Raw genomic sequence first — 18,108 nt, 5'->3', positions numbered from 1 at the left:
TGGGACTTTTCTGCCAGACTCTTTCCGATGTGACCCTGGCATCCAAGGGTCATCTTTGGTGCCACGTGGGCACTGACTTCTGACCCGACTGGGACATGCTGAGGGAGCAGAGTCCTGAGAACAATAGCTGGGTCAGGGGCATGAGTCAGATCCTTCCCTTTTTTGGAAGTGATTTTCTGTCTTGACTAATTGTCTCTCCCACTGGGCTGGGAATTTCCTGTCCTTTTATCTCATTTCTAAGCACCACACCCTGCACCCCTTCAAGAGCCTGGACAGACAGGAAGCCTGCCCACTGGGACTTCACCTAACTGCTCATTTCTGGGCTCAGGTTACTCACCTCGTGTGTGGCCCGTGGAGCATGGGCACCTGTTGCTGGCTCTCTCCAGTCATACAGAGGCAGACAGCAGAACTGTCTCTCAGTAGGATCCCGAGGCCGGATTGATTTGGACTCCTTGGGGGGCCCGAGGTCAGCTACACCCTGGGGTGCTCACAGGACTCCTGACGCCTGCCCCTGCCTTGTCCTCATCTCTCCTTTGGTTTGTCAGAGAATTTTTGGAAGCGGACCCGAATCCCAAACCCGCTGCTGCCTGACTGGATGCACCGGAGCCATTTCCTGGCTGTCTCTGAGCCTCGTTTCCTCCTGTGTGAAACCTCCCGGGGCTGTGAACGGAGACCACGGTCCAGCGTCCACGCTGGGCAGACAAGCAGACACACTTTGGGGAATCAGAATTCTCTGGAAACGTTTAAGAGGAGCCGCCCAGAGGCCAGGCGCCCATCCTCAGCAGGCCGCGGGTGAGGAATCCCTCGGTGGCCAGTGGCCGGCTGTGGAGGCGGGTGTGGAGGCGGGCGCGGCTCCCACGGGCTTCCAGGCCGCGGCCTGCTGGTGCTGGCTGGTGCAGGGCCTCTTCCCCAGCCACGCCCAGCCCCCCACCCCGGTGAGTCAGCCCCACTCCTTAAGCCTCGGCAAACCCCACAAGTCACTTCCTGGCGGCCCCAGAGGCCTAGAACCCAAGGTCCAGAACTGGTCCCTTATCGCTCCTCGGGCCTGATAAGACGGGCTGGAGGGTGTGAGTCAGCCGGGTGCAGCAGGAGTGCGGAGCCCCGCCCCTTCTGCTGACCGCCATTCGGCCTCAGGTGCCACCTGCGGAAGGAACCAGCGGACCGGGAGCAGCAACAGGCCCTGAGTGTATCAGGCAGCCTCTTCTGCGCAGGCGCAGCAGGGAGTGGGGCGGAGCGGGGCGGGAACAGCGTGGCGCAGGAGAGACTGGGAACCGGTGGGGAAAGGGGCAGCGGCGTCCCACCTGCGCGCCCCACAGGAAGGGGCTCGGCCTGCACCTGCAGCCAAGGCTTCCCTCATTTAAGCCGCATCTGCTTGTCCCGCCCTAGTTCAGGACCCCGCCGGGGCTCAGGCTGCTGCAACACAACACCATAAATGGGGTGGTTTATAAACAATGGATCTTTATTTCTCACAGTTCCAGTTCCACGGTCAAGGCCCCTGCAGGCCTGGTATCTGGCGAGGCTTACCCTGTGTCCTCACGTGGAAGAGGCTGGCTCGTTTTCCCGGGCCTCTTTGACCAGGGCACTAATCTCTAGGAGGGCTCCACCCTCATGACCTAATCACCTCCCAGAGGCCCCACCTCCTCACGCATCACCCTGGGCATGAGCCGCCTTTTCTTCTGACTTCTCATCCTCCAGGTGGAGCTACTCACGGTCCCTAGGAAGGGACCTTGGCTTCTCAGACCTCTGAGTCTCTGCGGATGGAACCCAGAGGGTGGGGGAATCAGAATTTGCTGGAAGAAAGGGTGGAGGTTTGCAAGAAGGCTTCCTGGAGGAGGTGGTAGTCCAACAAGAATGAAGAAGGTGGGAGGAAAGGAAGGCAGGTGCCTGAGCAAGCAGCCTGGCCTCTTGCAGGCAGCGCACTCCAGTGGGAAGGGCAGGACGCTCGGCACTTAACAGCTGTGTTGCCTTGGACAAGTGTTCTCTGTGAGCCTCTGTGTCTTCCTCTGTGAAATGGGCTGAGACTGCCCTTCGGCGTGGCCTGCCGGGAGGGAGGAAGTGAAACGTGCAACGTGGATAGCGCTGGATTCGCTCCATCTCCAGGCCAGTGTCGTGGCTGCTTCCCTGGTCTGGGTCAAAGGAAAGGGCCAGCACTGGCAGGGAAATGAGGCCGGGCCAACCTGGATTTTCCAATTGTTCCCGGCCACATGTTTGCTCTACGGGGCTGGCGGAGGAAATTCTTTGCACAAAGACAGGAAGGCAGAAGTGCTTCTGTGGCAAAGGCAAGGCTCCCGGTGGCGCCTGCTATGATCCAAGGGTCCACAGCACCCCTGCAGTTGGGTGCGAGGGTCACAGCAGAGGTCCTGTCACCCCTGGCAGAGCATCAGGGGGTCACAGATGGAGAAACTGAGGCCCAGAGACAGTATGGAATTGGCCTGGACCCCAAACAGGCCACCGCTTCCAATTCAGCTTCCTGTCCTCTTTTTTTTTTCCCCTTTTCTTCTCTTTCAAGGCAGAGTTACAGAGAGAGAGAGGGAGAAACAGAGAAAGAGAGATCTTCCATCTGCTGGTTCACTCCGGAGATGGCCACAATGGCCAGGGATGGGTCAGGCCAAAGCCAAGAGCCAGGAGCTTTATCTGGGTCTCCCACATCGGTGCAGGGGCCCAAGCACTCAGGCTGTCTTTTGCTGCTGGATCAGAAGTGGAGCAGCCGGGACTTGAACCCACGTCCATATGGGATGCTGGCGTCAAAGGCAGCAGCTTAACCTGCTGCACCACAGCAGCCTCATTCTCTTTTTTTCAAGTTCACAATCATTAACTGAGGATGTCCTATAAAGTACCTAGAAGATGGTGAGTCACTGCCAGTTGCGGTTTTATGAGCATTTGCTGTACATACTTTAAACTGCTTTATTGAAGACTGACCCACATGCCATGCAGTTCGCCCATGGCAAGCATGTTCTGAGTGCTGGTGAATTTATGCAGTAGTGTAATTATCACATAAGCCAGTTTTATGTTGAAAGATTTTTTTCTTTTCTTTTATTTGAAAGGCAGAGTGACAGAGAGGGGAAGAGAGAGACAGAAAGAGAGAAAGAGAGGTCTTCTATCCGCTGGTTCACTTCCCAAATGGCCAGGCTGGGCCAGGCTAAAACTGGGAGCCTGGAACTCCACCCTAGTCTCCCATGTAAGTGGCAGTGGCCAAGCACTTTTGCTATCTTCTGTTGCTTTCCCAGGTATATTAGCAGGGAGCTGGATCGGAAGTGGAGCATTCTAGGACTTGAACTGGTGCTCATTTGGGAAGCTGGTGTCACAGGCAGTGGCTTAACCCTCAGTGCCACAACGCTGAGCCCCACAAGCCAGTTTTCAAACAGCTCCATCACTCAAATTGCCTATCTGTAGTCAATCCCACCCCAGCCCCAGGCAAACGATGGTCTACTTTTTGTCTCTATGATTTCACCTTTTCTAGAAATCTCTATCCCCTTAGACAAAAAAGGCAGAAGAAGAAGAGGAGGAGGAGGAAGAAGAAGAAATAACCAGGAAGGACCCCTGTTCTCTCCCGAGCAGGGAGGGTGTCTGAGAAGGGGCCCAGGCAGTGTGGGGCCTGATACCTTCTGGTTTAACTAGGAGAACTCGCAATGGACTTGGGGACAGGCGTGAGTGGGAGGGGCTATAGGAGTCCTCCTAGCCCATGCCTTCCTTCCATAGACAAAGAGGCAGCACTGAGGTGTAGCAGGCGAAGCCACTACCTCTAAAGCCTGCATCTCATGAGTGCCAGTTCGAGTCCCAGCTACTCTGTTTCCCATGCAGCTCTCCATTAGTGCACCCGGGATTTTTTTAAAAAGAGTTTATTTATTTATTTATTTATTTATTTATTTATTTGAGAGGTAGAGTTACACAGTGAGAGGGAGAGACAGAGAGAAAGGTCTTCCTTCCATTGGTTCACTCCCCAAATGGCTGCTACAGCCGGAGATGCACCGATCCGAAGGCAGGAGCCAGGAGCCTCTTCCTAGTCTTATATGCGGGTGCAGGGGCCCAAGCACTTGGGCCATCCTCCACTGCTTTCCCAGGCCACAGCAGAGAGCTGGATTGGAAGAGGAGCAGCCAGGACTATATGGGATGCCGGCGCCACAGGCGGAGGATTAACCAAGTGCGCCAATGGCACGGGCCCCACACCTGGGAATTTCTAAGTGTTCTAAGCACTAGCTTATGGGGTATGTGCCATTATCACCCCATTTCACAGAAGAAACTGAGGTGCAGAGAGATGAAGAAATGCCAGGAGTCACACAGCTGGGAGCTGGCCCCAAGGTTCCCTTTCTTTCTTTTTCTTTAAGATTTATTTCTTTATCTGAGAGGTACAAAGAGAGGGAGAGACAGAGAGAGACAGCTTCTATCCACTGGTTCACTCCTCACATGGCTGCAATGGCCAGAGCTGGGCCGATATGAAGCCAGGATTCAGGAACCAGGAGTTTCCTCCAGGTCTCCTAGGTGGGTGCAGGGGCCCAAGGACTCAGGCCATCTTCTGCTGCTTTCCCAGGTCAGAGCAGAGAGCTGGATTGGAAGAGGAGCAGCCAGGTCACAAACTGGTGCCCCTATGGGATGCCAGAGCCACAGGCGGAGACTTAGCCCACTACACCACAGTACCAGCCCCCAGGTTCCTGCTTTGTGTCCTGAGCAGTACTATGCACTAACATGGCTATGCCTTGTCTGTCATGGAGCTTTCTGCAAAAATTTGTTTATTTGAAAGGTTGAGTTACAGAGAGACTGGGAGAGATAGATCTTTAACCCACTGGTTCACTCCCCAGATGGCCACAATGGCCAGCGCTGGGCCTGGCCAAAGCCAGGAATCTGGAACTCCACCTGGCTCTCCCATGTGGGTGCCAGGGGTCCAAGCACTTGGGCCATCTTCCATTGCTTTCCCAGATGCAGTAGCAGGGAGCTGGATTGCAAAGTATAGCAGCTGGGGCTCCAACCTGTTTTCTGATATGGGATGCTGGTGTCACACATGGCAGCGTAACTCGTTGTGCCACAATGCCTGCCCCTCAACTCTTCTCTTAAACCAGTGTTGTCCTTTTGCTGGTTTCCCCATGAATGAGTTAGGCCTTGGATATAGGGTCCCTCTACACTTGGACGAGACCTGTTTGGAAAATCATACTTTGCCATAGCACAGCCTAGAGCTGCTGTTTCAGCTCTCCCTGTCCCCAGTCTGCAGAGTAAAGTCTCCCCCAACCCCTTGCTCACCCCTCTGTCCCAGGCACCTGGAAGATCTTGGCTGGGCCCTGTTCCCCGCGGTTGGCGGTCCGCCCAGCACTAGGCAGGAGGGAAATGGCCCTTTCCGCTGTGTTCTTCCTACCTGCTGGAGGGCAGAGCCAGCCTAGCAGCAGAGAGCTGAGAGGTGGACAGCTAGGAAGGGGCGCCCCTTCCATTGTGGGGATTGGCAGAGAGGATGCCCAGACACGCACGTCGGGGGTGCTGGGGCCGGCAATATGAGGCAGGCGGCCAGACAGCCCACCGAGGACAGTGAGGTCATTCTGAGGCTGACTCATGACTCACGCTGACTGGCAGAGAAGCATGTGTAAGGAGGAAGTCAGCTCCCCCGGAACCAGATTCCAGCAGGGTTCCCAGGGTGGACCTGGGAGGGGGCGCCCCCTGGCCGCCGGCCTGGTGCACGGCAGGACTTTCAACCTCTGTCTCCGCGGATGGGTGGGCTAAGAAGGGAGTGGGGTGATAGCCTGGAGGCCTCTACAGGAACTTGAAGCTGACCTTCCGTTTCCTTATTTGGAAAACCAGCGCCCTTCCCACCAGTTCCCAGAAAGCCTCGACGGACTCAGGGATGAGAAAGCACAGGGCCTGACGCAGAACTGGCAGATACACGATAAAAAAAAAAAAAAAAAAAAATTAAGTCATCTTCAGAGGCAACTCCCTTGGCTTTTTTGAAGAAATCTCTGAGCACGGGGGTGGGGCAGGGTGGGAGGCAGAAGCAAGGAATTTTTCTTCCAAAAATGGCAAAATATCTTTTAATTAAAAAAATTACTTCATTCCACCCATTTTAAGATGTACTCTGTCCCCAGTGTCACATCTCAAAAACACAGCTCTGTCTCACCAACAGATGACACGCTGCTCCGCTTCGTGGTAGAGCATCCACCATCAGTGTCTGTCTGCCAGCGGCGTCTTACGTTCTGCTAGGGAGTGGAGTGGACACCCGCTCATTGCAGCCAGTGTAGACACACAGCTGTGTATACTGCACAGGTGCCTTGCTATCAGTTCCACTCTCCAGAGAGTACCACCGCCAGCCAGCCAGCAGCCTTTCTGGGAAAGCGGCTGTTTCTAGGATCCTCTTTAACTGCCCAGCAAATCTGCTCAGACCAGTCATCCATGCTTCCTCAAGTTCACAAGAGCCCAATTAACACTCAGCTGGGGACGGCAGCACTCTGCAAACTTGGCCCTGGCTGCCAGAAAGGTGTGGGGCTGGGGATGTCCAGGGTTCCAGCCTCCCACAAAGTGCACGTGCCATGCCATGTGCAGGGCACAAGGATTGGGGAGGTGTGGGACAAGAAGGGCTTGGAAAACCGGGAGGCAGTGGGAAATCAGAGAGGTGTGGCTTAGACAAGGATGGGAATTTTTAAAGCCAGGATGCAATTTGGCGGCACCACTGGGAATGGGGGCTCTCCGGCTCAGCTCAGCTCAGCTCCACACCGATTTAGCTGGAGCGGAGAAGAAGGCGTTTCCCTTGGCCCTCAGGAGGTAAAGAGTTTCATATGTATGGGCCAGACTCTGAAGAACAACTGATGGCTGTCCAGAGCTCCGTGTTGTGAAGGCTTCGCGGAAGCCACATTTTTCAGATGAGAAGTGGATTTGACCAGCAGAATGAACTTGGAGTGCAGGCATGGTACATCAGCAAGCAAATCCCAGGGCTCTTTCCACTGGGCCACCCCTGCCCCGCCCCCACCAGCTATTTCCCCAGTCTCCCAGGCCTTATGTCAGCGGGGGCCTTGGGCTTCGGCAGAAGACTGCAAGGGGAGGGAAGGAGAAGGAGGCGTGGACACGCCAGCCAGCCTGCGACCGAGACCGCCGCTATGAATGAGACTTCTGTTTGCCTGCCCTGTGCGTCTGGAATTTTGTAAGAAAACAATGAAGTGGAAGGAGGTGAAAGCATGTTCCTTAAAGCAAGTCCCCCCCGCCCCCACCAAGCCCCCAACTTATAAAAGACCTGCTTTGTTTCCAGCAAAGCTAAGGAGAGACTGGGGAATACACAGGGGGTTGGGGGAGTTCAGGTGCTTCGGGCTGGTGCGCTGAGGCCTAGGAGGGGGGCAGCTCTCAGAAAAATCAGCAGCCGAGACTGCAGACTCCCCATCACCCCCATAACCGCACAAACACCAGGCTCACGCTTTGTAGTTTGCAAAAATGCTTTCTCAGACATTTTCTCCACGGAGAGCTTAGGAAGGGACAAAGAGCTCTGACTCATGCGGCCTCCCGTCCTGCTGTCTGGGTGACTGTGGTGTGCCAGGCTCTGTGGGTACCGTGCTTTGTTCATCACTGTCCCCATCCATGGGAGCGTGACAGCTGGGTGGGGAGGCCCAGCTGCCCTGCCTGCTAGCTAATCAATCATTGTACCAGCTGGCGAAGGGAGAATGGCAGGGCGCATTTGGCAGGACTGCCGGGAGGATGGAACAACTCTTGGGGTGAGGTGTCTGGCTTAGGACGAGTCCTTCATCGAGGGTGGCCATCAGCTGTTATGGGTACTGAGAGCCAAGTGGTAAGGCTGGGCACCGTGAGCTCTAGCCTGGATGCGCCTGGGTCTGGTATCGTCCAGCGAACCAGTGGGGAGGGGCCTGCAGGGTTAAGAGTCCCAGGGGCCTTGAAGCTGGCTGTCCACTTAAACTATGATACACAAGTACTGCCAGCTCAGGAGGGCTACACTGCAGTATTCTCCTCCAACCCTCCCCTGGTCCCCACCACCTCCCTGACCTCTGCTCTGACTGCTGTCTTCCTCACTCACTCTGTGCCCTGGCCACCAGAACCCCCTCCATCATCCTCAAACGTGCCAGGCACACTCCCGCCTCAGGCCTTTGCACACGCTCTTCCCACGGCCAGAAATGGTTTCCTCCCAGATATTCACGCAGGTCCCTCATTTCTTTCATATTTTGGCTCAGATGTTACCTTTGCAAGGAGGTCTTCTTTTGCCTACTTTATATAAAATAGCAGCATGCCATTGGGGGTCCCTGTCCACTACATCATGTTGAATCTCCCTCCAGAGCACTTACCAGTCCGTGACACACTTTGGAAAGAAAACATGTTTGTTATCTGTATCCCTCTGCATGAAAATACGAATCCCACGAGGGTAGGAATTTTGTTTGGTTAACAGCTAGAACTTAGCACTATGCCTGGCATGCAATGGGCGCTCAAAGAAATATTTGTTGAATGAATAAACCACTGTTGCAACAGCGCACTGCTGTTCAGTGATAAGGCCGGAGTCCTTTTTTGTCTTCGAGAACTAACAAGAGCGGCCCCTGCTTTGCTCCAGGCATTGGATGAAACCCTGACCGCCTTCACTTATCTAACCTGGTACTGTTATTATCCTGTTTTGCAGACAAGGAAACGAGATCACAAAGAAATTCATTCCCTTACTCAGGTTAGTAATGGCACGGCCCAGAGTCTGGATTCTTGGCCAGCATACGACATTCATTCCTGACTTAGCACTAGCCTGAGGGGGTGGAAACCATTAGAATGACAGCAAACTTGCAGGTGACCCATATCCATTTTTCATATTTTTCCATATTTACAATCCCCCTAAGAAGCATGCATTACATTTATATTTAGAGAAAGAAAAAGGCAGTTCCACATGTCCTTCTATCCAGCAGTCTTCACCAAGAAAGTGGGGACCCTGATGAGGGTGGTTGCCTATGGCAGGAGGTTTTGGGGATCCCCCGCTGGAGATGACGATGGCAGGAAGGATGTCGGGATGGCAGCAGTTACCACTGTGGCAAGAGCTAAGGTGGAAGAGAAAGCTGCCTGCACGTGTGCAGTGCTGTGACGTTTTTTCCTTCTGGGCTCCAGTGTTGCACAGACTAATGCGTCAGGGGCCAGCGCTGTGGTATAGTGAGCTAAGCTGCCACCTGCAATGCTGGCATCCCATTTGGAGTGCCTGTTCTAGTTGCGGCTACTCTGATTCTGATCCAGTTCCCTGTCGATGAGCCTGCAAAGGCAGTGGAGTATGGCCCAGGAGCCACCCATGTGGGAGACCCAGATGGAGTTCCAGGCTCCTAGCTTTGGCCTGGATCAGCCCCTGCCATTGTGGCCATCAGGGGAGTGAACAAGCTGATGGAAGCTCTCTCTCTTCCTTTCAAATAAATCAATAATAATAATAATAATAGTTTCAAGGGCTGTTTGGCTTAAATGATGCCACCTTCCCCAAGTCATGTTTGGCTTTGGAGTTGTCACATTTTCATCCAGAAAATAACAGGTGGACTTTTCCCCAAAGATGACCCAGCCCCACGCTTCTCAGGGTAGGCATCTGTCCCTGCAGCATCCAGGCAGGGGGAAAGGCAGGCTGTGACAACCACATGACTGATTCCCTCAGATCTACAAGCTCTCCCTGTCCCCACCTTCCGACTGCCAGTGAACACGGTATTAAGACAAGAAGCCAGCACTCCTGGTGAGAAGTCAAAGCCCAAGAGAATGTCCCTGTTCTTAGGGGAAATACACAAGTCTCCAGAGACAAGGAGACCTGAGGGATGAGTGGACATGTGCTATCAGTTCAGAACGGAACTGAAGTATGTATGTGCACACACACGCACACGCAAGTGGTGCAGTGTGAGCAACTGGCAACTCTGGATGAACACAGTTCGAATTTCTGTGCCCTTCTTGGGACTTTTCTGTAAACCTGAAATCACAAGGAAATGAGAACCGGGTGAACTGCAGTTGCTCAGGTGCTCCGCGGGGTGTGGAGAGAAGCTGAGCAAAGCCTCAGTCGTTTGTTGTGCTAACCCAAGGCAGGGACTGGAGACATTGGCGAGCACCCTATTCCTCTTTCCATGGCTTTCTCTGGACCCTCTTAAGCTTCTTGCTTTGAAAAAACATTCTGCTTGGAAGAGGGCTTTGATTAGGAAAGTGTAGCAAATGCCCAGGGCCAGAGAGCTGACTCTTCGCAGGGACTGGAGGAGGTAACAGGGAAGGGGAAACCTGGGAAGCTCCCCGTGGGGAGCCAAGGCGAGGTCAACATGGAGGGAATTTGAAAACCTGTAGGATCTGTCTCCCAGAGCAGTGGGGACTAGAGGAAGCCCTGACCTTAGGGGCTTATAATTGAATAGGGGAAGAGACTCTTCCAGGGGACTCCCAGCGTGGGAAGTGCTCAGTCCTGCAGGGGCTGAGAGCAGGGAGAAGTCACCTTGGAGATTTTGATGGCGATTGGGAGGGAGGGAGAGACGGCATAGCCTCACAGTAAATTCCCTTTCTGCTTAGCCAGCCTGCTGGCTCATCACCACCAGGAGAGGGCGGTGGTGCAGCCTTTGCACGGGGCTGGTGCACACCCAGCCTGCTCCCTTCCTTGCAACCACTTCCCCCCGCCTGAAATTTCCTGGCTCATCTGCGAGAACCCAGGCATTCACATCTGACACCTGCCTTCCCACACTCCCCTTGCAAAGCCTTCCTGTTACTGCCCCCAATCAGCCCAGGTTATTGCTGTCCTTCAAGGCTTGTTTCCACAGCCGTGCCCCCTCTCTCAGGCTGCTCCCTGGGGAAGTCATTTGGTTCTGAGCCACAGCGTCCCATCCATCTGACTTGGTTGCTCACCTAATGCTCCCTCAGGATGCATGCACAGGAAGCTGTTCTGAACTGGTCTACCCCAATGCACCCTCTGTAGTTCAGATCCTTCTGGAAACCATTTTTGAAAGCCCCCAGAGACCACCACGGCTCCACAAGGCACTCAGTTACCGAGGGCAATCTTGTCACCGACTGGGACAGCTGAGGCAGCCACGCTCGCTGGCTTTATGTCAGCTTGGAGAGGTGCATGTCAGCAACTGCAGAGCAGTCAGGAACGCAGGGGTTGGGTCTGAGTACCACAGAGATGACAACTAGGACCAGTGTGGTTCCGAGGGGCTGGGAGACCGCCAGTCAGGAACACTCCGCTATGGAGCAAGCAGCAGTGTGCTAGGTGGCTGGAGGCAGTCACGTGGAGGCGGGGCCGCGGTATAAAGACTTGCCTTGGCCTACATCAGAAGCTCCCCAAAGTCTGACCGTTAGGGCAGCTGCCAGTGGCCAGGCTGACCTGACAGAGTAGGGGGAAGCTGCTGAGGTTTTCATAAAGATAGGCCATCGAAAACACTTTTCCTCTCCTGATACTGATCCGCGACCCAAAAGGCTCTGAAAACCGACCTCTCTGGTTTGGAACCACAACGCCGTTGGCAGAAAACTGTGGCCTGAGCTGACATATGATTATTTATAGCTTTTACTTATTCCACATAGTTGAATATTCATATGGCTCACTTCAGAAATCTTGCAATTTATTATGGGGTGTTGCATGCGCCATATTACCTTTCAATTCCAAAACATATCTGGCCTCCAGGGTTTCCTGAAGAACTGTGGATTACTATGTTAGCATATCAGGTGTCTCTTATTTTTTTAAAGCATTATAATAGCATTTCTTTAATGAAATACTGAGAGTTAATAGCTTTTTAAAGTAATAAAAACAAGTGTTCAAGGCAACCCAGAGTCTGGCTCCAAAATTTCTGGGACGTTTTATCAGTCTCTGAAGCCCAGCTCCAGCAGACAGCACCTCTGGTGGGTGCCTTACAAATCTAAGTTCATTGGAACAGAGGTTGCCAGCAGGTAGCCCCCCTGGCCAAACTGGGCCTGCAGCCATGTTTGGTTTGTTTCACACCCTGCATTCTTCTTTCGCTTTTAATCTGGAAAGTGAACATAAAAGTCCAGTTTCCACTGTCTCTTGAAAATTCAGAAGATGTCAAGAGCAGTCTTGTCTGGCACACCACCTGCCAGAAGGTGGCTACCCCTTCTCTGCTTACCGAGACAGCCCGTTTGCTTCCCGGGCCCGGGTTACTGCTGCTACCAGCAGCTCTGTACAGGGGTGATGCCGCAGCCAACACCTTCTCACAAAACCAGGAGGCTGCTGCTCCAGGGATGGCCCTTGCAGAAACTGGAGGCAGATGGAGGAGACCAAGGGCAACTTGTTAACTCAGTGGGCTCCCCAGCAGACAGCAAAGAACAACTCCCTTAATTCGGAATCCTCGCTTCCACAGACAAAGCTGCACTTGTCAGGACAGCCCATCTGAGGTCTAGCTTCTGAGAGCCTGTAGGATTATGCCCCCACAAGGATGCCAGCATTCTGAGGGAAAAGTCTCAACAGATGGTGTTAATGAGTTTCAAACATGTCAATGGGAAAGATACAGAAAAGATGTTAAGTTTTGGCCACTCAGCCTTTACTTGTGCGACAGGAGCTAGCGCTCTGGTCAAGTGGAGCTTGTACTGATAAAATAGGCCAGGCGCAGTCTGTTTCCAGGGACTTTCCAGATGCAATGGAAACAAAACTCTTCAAACACAAACGAAACATGGAGGATAACGCAGGAAACACCCTTGTATCCATCACCCCAAATGGACAAATGTTAGACTCTGCCACATGCACCTTTTATTTTTCATGAAATAAAACATTTTAGTCAAAGCAGATGTCCCCTCCCCATTTCTCCTTCATCTCCCTAAATCACGTTTCCTCTCCTCCCCCATCCCAGAAACAAACCTTGGTAGCTGCTATTTACACTGTCATCGTTTTCACCTTTCCTACACAGACAATGGGTACAGTGGCTTTGTTTTTCATTCAGTGTTGTTTCAGCTCTAATGGAGTTGATGCATACAAACCAGATTCATGAATTTGCTGAATCACAGAGTCACTTACCACCATTCATCTGTTTGCCTACTAAAGGACAGTTAGGTCATTTCTTAGTTTTTGCCATCACAAATATTTCAGTGAACAAGAATCCTTGCATGCATGTCTGATTTTTTCACATACATGATGAGCTGGTGCTGGCTTCAGAATTACACATTTTCATTGTTATCCAACATTGTTGAATTGCTCTCCCAAGTGGCCATATTAAATCACAGGCAGTCCCATCAAAATGAAAGTTTTTTAATGCTTTTGCTAACATTGAGCATTATCAGAGTTTTTATTTTTATTTTTTTCCAGGTGAACAGTATGAAACGGTATCTTGCTGATGTTTCAGTTTTCATTTCTCTGAATGAACCTTTCATATTTTATTGACCAATTGGATTCTTCTTGTTTTTTGAAGATTTATTTATTTGAAAGGCAGAACAACAAAGAAAAAGATTTACCATTTGCTGGTTAACTCTCCCAATGGCTGCAATAGCTAGGGCTGGGCTAGGCTGAGGCCAGGAGCCCGGAACTCAGTTTGGGTCTCCCACGTGGGTGGCAGGAACTCAAGTACTTGGGCCATCATCTGCTGCCTCCCAGGCACATCAGGAGGGAGCTGGATCAGAAGGGAAGGGGAGCACGGCTTAGAATGGGTGCTATTGTATAGGATACTGGTATCGAAATCAGAAGTTTAATGCACTGTGTCACAATATCCATCTCATACAAAAAGTTACTAGTTGAATTTTTGTACCTTCATAAACTGACCTAGCATCAAGGTCATAAGATTATTTGTCTGTCTCCTTTTTTCTAATAAACTCTTCAATTCATCTAACATTTATTTTCTGTGTGGTATACAGATTGGCTTTTATTTTTTCCATATGGAAATCCAACTGACCTCAAACTGTTTATTGAATTACTTCTGCCCTGATTTATAGTGCAATGTAATATCCCAATATTCCTTAGGTGCTTGATTTCGGAGCTCTTTTGTTCCACTGATATATTGTCTACCCTAATATTATTTTCTAAATCATATTTTTATTAGAAGCCTTAAGTTTGGTGATGCAAATCTGTTTCTTTTGCAAAAGTTCTTGGCAACTTTCAAAACTTTAAATTTCCTCATACATATATCAGTTTATTAAACTCTAAGAAAAACTGTTGGAATTTTGATTGGAATTATTTATAATTTTCAAAGAATTGACATTTTAATGATACAGAACCTTCCCTTTCATGGGCAGTTCATTTCTCTATTAATTCCAGCCTTTCCACTGTTCAGTAACTTCTGGAAGTCTTGTACAACCTTTTTCTTTTTTAAAGATTTACTTAAAGACAGTTACAGGGGCTGACACTGTGGTGTAGTGGGAAAGGCCACCACCTGCAGTGCTGGCATCCTATATGGGTACCGGTTCAGTTCCTGGCTGCTCCACTTCCAATCCAGCTCTCTGCTATGGCCTGGAAAAACAGTAGAAGGTGGCCCAAGTCCTTGGGCCCCTGCATCTGCATGGAAGACCCAGAAGAAGCTCCTGGCTCCTGGCTTCGGATCGGCTCAGCTCCGGCTGTTGCGGCCAATTGGGGAGTGAACCAGCGAATGGAAGACCTCTTTCTCTGCCTCTCCTCTTTTTGTGTAACTCTGACTTTTAAGTAAATAAATAAATATTTTAAAAAAGATTTACTGAACATCAGATAATGTGGTAGGAACTCACTAAGTTTTGGTTATACTGAGGAGAGTGAGGACCAGCACTTAGTGGCCTTCAAGGAGCTAACAGTCTAGTGGAGAAGACAGAGGAGGAACTAGCAGTGACAGCCCAGGGAGGGGATACACTGTGGAGAGGAGCACCTACTCCAGTATCAATAAAAACTGGCCCTGGAGTGTTTCAAATAGCAGCTGAAGGGGCCAGTGCTGTGGCACAGCAGGTTAACGCCTTGACCTGAAGCGCCAGCATCCCATATGGGTGCCGGTTCAAGACCTGGCTGCTCCACATCCGATCCAGCTCTCTGTTATGGCCTGGGAAAACAGTACAAGATGGCCCAAGTCCTTGGGCCCCTGCACCCGCGTGGGAGACCTGGAGGAAACTTTTGGCTCCTGGCTTGGGACTGGTGCAGCTCCAGCTATTGGGGCCAACTGGGGAGTGAACCATCGGATGGAAGGCCTTTCTCTCTGCCTCTCCTCTCTCTGTGTAACTCTGACTTTCAAATAAAAATAAATAAATCTTTAAAAAAATAACAGCTGAAGATAAAGGACACAGTTTTAACAGAACTATTACTTTGAGAAATCTTGATAACAATTTTTAACTTTCAAAAAATTCATTTAGGGGCCACCACTTTGGTGTAGTGGGTTAAGCTGCCATCTGCAGCGCTGGCATCCCATATGGGTGCTGTTTTGAGTTCCGACTGCTCCACTTCCAATCCAGCTCCCTGCTAATGTGCCTGAGAAGGCAGTGGAAGACTGCCCAAATGCTTGGGCCCCTGCACCCACGTGGAAGACCCAGAAGCTTCTGGCTTTGGCCTGGCCCAGCCCTGGTCACAGCAGCCATTGGGGAGTAAGCTAGTGGATGGAAGTTTTCTCTGCCTCTCCCTCTCTCATGTAACTTTTTCAAATCAATGAATCAATCTTCAAAAAAATTCATTTTCCTGTTATTTGAAAGGCAGAGAGAGAAAGAGAAGGAAGAGGAGGAGGAGGAGGAGGAGGAGGAGGAGGAGGAGGAGGAGAAGGAGAAAGAGAGAGAATGAATGACCAAGACAAAGAGAGTGATCTTCCATCTGCTGGTTCACTCCCTAAATGCCCACAACAGCCAGGGATTTGTCAGGATTCAGCCAGAAACCCAGAACTCAGTCTAGATCTCATGTGGGTGACAGGGATCCAAGTACTTGAGCCATCATCTCCTGCATCCCAGGGTACATGGATTAGCAATGAGCTGGACAGGAAGCGAAGGAGCTGGACAGAAACCAGGCATTCTGATGGGATGCAGGTATCCTAGGCAACAACTGTTTCATCAAAAACCTGTTCCCTTGATAATTTTAAAATGTATTAAAGCATTTTTAAATATTTTTAAAGAAGATTTATTTGAAAGTCAGAGTTACATAGAGAGAGGAGAGGCAGAGAGACAGAGAGAGTGAGAGAGATAGAGAGAGAGAGGTCTTCCATCGATGGTTCACTCCCCAATTAGCCACAACAGCTGGAGCTGTGCCAATCCAAAGCCAGGAGCCAGGAACTTCTGGGTTCCCCACACGGGTGCAGGGGCCCAAGGATTTGGGCCATCTTCTACTGATTTTCCAGGTCATAGCAGAGAGCTGGACCAGAAGTGGAGCAGCTGAGTCTGGAACCTGTGCCCATATGGGATGCTGGTGCTTCAGGTAAGGGTGTTAACCTGCTGCGCCACAGTGCCGGCCCCGAAGATTTATTTATTTGAGTCAAAGTGGCTGGCCTGGGATCAGTGTGGTGGCACACTAGGTTGATTCTCCGCCTGCGGCGCTGGCATCCCATATGGGCGCCAGGTTCTAGTCCCAGTTATACCTCTTCCAGTCCGGCTCTCTGCTGTGGCCTGGGAGGGAGGTGGACGATGGCCCAAGTGCATGGGCCCCTGCCCCCGCATGGGAGTCCAGAGGAGGCTCCTGGCTCCTGGCTTCAGATCGGCGTAGCTGTGGCCGTTGTGGCCGCTTGGTGAGCGAACCAATGGAGGGAAGACCTTTCCCTCTCTCTCTCTCTCTCTCTCTCTCTCTCTCTCTCACTGTCTGTAACTCTACCTGTCAAATAAATAAATAAAAATCTTATAGAAAAAAAGTCAAAGTGGCTGACATTGTGGCACAGTGCATAAAGCCATTGCTTGTGATGCTGGCATCTCATTTCCTTAACAGTTCAAATCCCAGCTGCTCAACTCCAACCCAGCTCCCTGTTAATATACCAGGTAAACAGCAGAAGATGGGCCCAAGTACTCTGCACCCATGTGAGAGACCGGAAGAAACTCCTGGCTCCTGGCTTCGGATAGGCCATTACAGTCATTTGGAGAGTGACCCAACAGATGGAAGATCTGTCTCTCCCTCTTTTTCTCTTTGTAACTCTGCCTTTCAAATACATAAATATTAAAAACAAACAAACAATAAAACCCCAAGGATTTCTTATGCCTCTTTAACTAAGAGGGGAAAAAAAAAAAAAAGAGAACGAGAGAGAGGGGATCGGAAATGGATTAGCCAAGACTTGAATTGGCATCCATATGGGATTCTGGCATTGCAGATGGCAGCTTTACCTGCTAAGCTACAACACCGACCCATTTTGGACTTCTAATAACTTGTTTAGAATCAATAATATCAATGACACAGGGGAAGGATCTAATTCTTGCAGGAGTCTCTTTGGTTTGTCTATTTTGATACACTTCATAAAATCAAATCTACCAGTAATTCTGAAGTTCCCTAATGAGAAGTCAGGAGATAAACTGGTTTCCAACCTGGCTCCCAAAGATTTCTGCTCTTGCCTCTTCGTATCTGTGTCCTTAGTTAATCCCCTCCCACAAAGCACAAGTCACTCTGTGTGACCAGCAGAAAACGGCAGAGTGATATTATTTCAGAAATTAGGTTACAAAAGACACAGCAAGGGGCCAGCGTTGTGGTGCAGTGAGCTAAGCAACTCTGGCACCCCAGCTGCACCACTTCCCATCCAGCCCCCTGCTCAAGTACTTGGGATGGCAGTGGAGGATAGCCCAAGACTTTGCTCTCTGCTACCCACATGGGAGATCCAGATGGAGTTCCAGGCTCCTGGCTTCAGCCTGGATCAGCCTGGCCATTGCTGCCACTTGGGAAATGAATCAGTGAATAGAATTTTTTTTATATTCCCCTCGTCCCATTCTATCATTCACTGTGCCTTTCAAATAAAATAATCTTTTTTTTTAATATACAAAAGATATGTAAAGCTTCTATCCCTTCTGCTTTTCTCATTCATCAATTGCCCCTCTGGAAGAAACATGCTGCTTTATCTGAGTAGCCATAAAAGAGGCCTACAGGGTATCAAACTGAAGCCACCAGCTAACAGCCCCGTGAACAAGCTTAGAAAGTCCTCCAGGCTCCCCAAATAGCTTGAGAGCTACCCATGAGAGGATGTGAGACAGACCCATCCATCAAAGCTACTCCTGGGTTCCTGATCCTCAGAAACTGGGTGAGAAAATAAGTAGGAATAATTTATGACAGAATAAAGGATAGCCAAAACAACAGGTTTCGAGGACTTTGCTATAAAATGAATCCAGAAAAATAAA

General features: G+C 50.8%; 1 long non-coding RNA gene across 1 annotated transcript in view; it reads right to left on the bottom strand.

Moving 5' to 3' along the window:
- The window catches only part of LOC133766504 (uncharacterized), a 33,007-nt gene extending 32,236 nt beyond the window's left edge, over positions 1–771 (bottom strand). Inside the window, exon 1 of the long non-coding RNA XR_009866718.1 lies at positions 338–771. This is a non-coding gene — a long non-coding RNA (uncharacterized LOC133766504). The remainder of the gene's footprint in view (positions 1–337) is intronic.
- Positions 772–18,108: the final 17,337 nt, after the last annotated feature.

The sequence above is a fragment of the Lepus europaeus genome, chromosome 9 (genome assembly GCF_033115175.1).
Source record: "Lepus europaeus isolate LE1 chromosome 9, mLepTim1.pri, whole genome shotgun sequence".
Classification (NCBI taxonomy): domain Eukaryota; kingdom Metazoa; phylum Chordata; class Mammalia; order Lagomorpha; family Leporidae; genus Lepus; species Lepus europaeus.
The sequence above is the reverse complement of the archived record's forward strand: the minus strand, read 5'-3'. Positions and strand labels throughout refer to the sequence as shown.